Source organism: Belonocnema kinseyi, chromosome 5, assembly GCF_010883055.1.
Source record: "Belonocnema kinseyi isolate 2016_QV_RU_SX_M_011 chromosome 5, B_treatae_v1, whole genome shotgun sequence".
Taxonomy (NCBI): Eukaryota; Metazoa; Arthropoda; class Insecta; order Hymenoptera; family Cynipidae; genus Belonocnema; species Belonocnema kinseyi.
In genome coordinates, this window is record NC_046661.1 from 61060303 (window position 1) to 61063339 (window position 3037).

Sequence of the window (3037 nt, forward strand, 5' to 3'; positions counted from 1 at the left end):
CGCAAAATGATATCTTTGTTAATTAGCTAACGCAAAATTTTTTAGTGGTGGCGCATTTGAAGTTATGAAAGATAGATATGATGAATTTGAAAAAAATGTTATTAGTTTAGAAAAGTCAAGCCAGCCCCTCCCCCCATTTCGATCGCTGTTAAGTGAATTATCAATGCGGTCCAAAAAATTTTCTCCGTGGCGCATTTGAGGCGAAATTCAGTGGACTATAGAAAACCCAAAAATTAAAGGGGGGGGGGTAACTGACCTTAAGATAGCTATGTTTTTGTGGCCGCGCACGAAAGATCCAACATCAGGTAATTCATAAAAACCTGACACATGATTTAAAAAAGAAAACATATTTGCTAACAGCAAAAGTCACCCTTTCGATTTCTCAAACAATTTCTGTTAAATAAATCGTATAATAAGTAACACAAAATCTTAGTATTGATGAAATCCAGCATAATTGCTTTCGTGAAAATTTTTCCACAAGATCAAAATAATAAAACACATTTTCTAACTGAGAAAGTCATTCTTTTCAATCTCTCGTAAAGATTATGTTACAAAACTTGGAACAAAACAAAAAAAAGAAGTCTGAACATTTGCGAAAACCAGACAACTTGCTTTTTTTAAAATTTGTAAGCAAGCTTAATATAATGTAACATCTTCACTAACCAAAAGTTAATCTTTTCGATTCTTCTCAGAATTTCTGTTCAATACCTTGTAAGAAAAGTAACAGAATACTTAAAATTCAAGATGGCAGACAAGTCTCTGAGAAATTTGTTGGAAAGATGAAAATAATATGAAATCTTTTTTAACAATAAGAGTAATTCTTTTTGATAAGATAACAGCATAACCAACACTAAAAGTTACTATTTTCTGTTCCTGTCAGAATATCTTTTACATAACTTGTAGCAAAAGTAACAAAAAAAACTAATAATTCAAGAAATACACTGAACAGTTTTTTGTTTAAATTAGTTGGCAAGATTAAAACAACACGACACTTTTCCTACTTATAAAAGTAGTCCTGTTTGTTCAAAAGTCACCCTTTTCTACCAAAAACGGTTCCTTTTCGTTTATGAGTTCGATATCGAAAATTCTGAGAAAAACTGAAAAAAGTAACTTTTTTGTTGTTGCATAAATTATCTTATGTTAACCTTGCTTACAAATTTTCAAGAGAGCAATTTTGCTGGCTTTCTCGAATTTTTTTTTTACTTTTATTACTGCACTGTTAAAAATTTCTGTTCGAAACTTCCACTACCTGTATTAGAAATTTATTTCTGAAACGTAAGGTAACGTTATAATACATAATGTTGTAGTTTCCAAATTCTGGCATTAGTACGGTACCTCACATGCATTGGAATTTTATAATAAAATTCCAGTAGACAGTAACACTTCTGTATCATACCTGCGGCTGGATATCTCGACACCTGTTAAAGCGAAAAGTTTTTAAAAACCGAACAATGTAAATCATTTCTCAGAACACTTGTTTCTGGCAAAAACAAATTTCTGACGAAGCCAAACCCTTTGTTAATATATAGTATATAACGCGCGTATTTATGGAATTCAAAGGATTCATGGAATTTAAGGAATTCATGGAATTTACGGAAGTCAAGTAATTCACGGATTTCATAATATTAGCGGAATTCATGGAATCCACAGAATTCCAAGAAGTCACGGAATTCACAGAATTAGTGGAATTCATGCTATGCACGAAATACACAGAATTCGTGGAATTCGCGGTATACACGGAATACAAAGGATTCACAAGATTCAAAGAATTCATACGATTCCCGGAATTTAATACAAGTCGGGGGTGTGGGTTTTCAATGTGTCCCGACTTGATTTAAAGTTGCTGGGAGGGTCGCGCTGTAAGCCGGTTCCTAGGGAAACTGTCCCTAACAGTGGTGAGAGCCGGTACGGCTGGAACCCGTAGTGCTGCTACTGCGGATAGTCGTTTCTCAAACGGCACGTGCCAGGAGAGGTACTCGTACTGGCAGCGTGCGGTTGTTCTTGCTCAGGAATTCCTCGAGCTGTCCCATTTACTTCTGCTTGGTTTGCCTGCTGCTGGGGACGGCCTGTTGGATCCGGACGGCGCCTTTTGTTGAGAGGAGATAGCGCAATGCTCGGAGCCCGTCCATGCGTGGTGATGAGAGTTTGAAGGCAGAGGTCCCGCTTCATGAACACGTACGCCTGCGGATGGAGGGCCCACCCGCGTCGTGAGACGGGAGCGCCGCTAGCCACGTGTCGGGTCTGATGACCTTTTTTCGTCCAAGATTCCTGGTTTATTCTAGCAAGTCAAGTTCTTTTAATGAAGGGTAATATATAACGCGTCACAAGTCAAAAAAAAAATACAAAAAATTTGAATTACGTCGAAAAGGATTTAAGATACGTGAAAACTTACCAAAGTTTTAATGATTAAAAAAATTTTTTAAATTAAAAAAATGTTTTTGAATGATCTCGAAAACGGTTAGATACACGAAACTGACAACAATATTCAGGGATTCATACAAAGGGTGGTCATACGCCTCCACAAACTAACCCAGGAAGATAATTTTACAGCGGAAAGAATAAGAATGTTGAGTTATCTCGAAAAAGGTGAAAGATACGCGAAAACATAAAAAAATTAATCATAAATAATAATTAGTAGATTAAATGGTAATGTTCTTACCTCCTACTCTCCCAATGCGTGCTAGACAAAGCAATTCGCCACATGCTATCCAAAAGTGTTTTTCTTTTATTTTGCTTAGTTCAAAACTTTGTATTTTGCTTTTATGTACTATATCCGTATTCAGGTGCTTTGAGTCCGCATTTTTACACAGATGTGAATACCTGACAAACGCGTAGGACATACAGTGAAACTCTTCTATAGCGCCGATTTTGGGACTGACTGTGGGTGGAAACTAACTCATTATAGCCCACTCCGCTTGTGCTTGTTCACGCCTGAGTGGCAACCGAAGACCCCGTGCATCCTCTGATACACCTACATGCGGCGCGGTGTCAATTCTCAGAAGGGCTCTAGCAGGGAGGGCTATTAAAGAGTTTCACT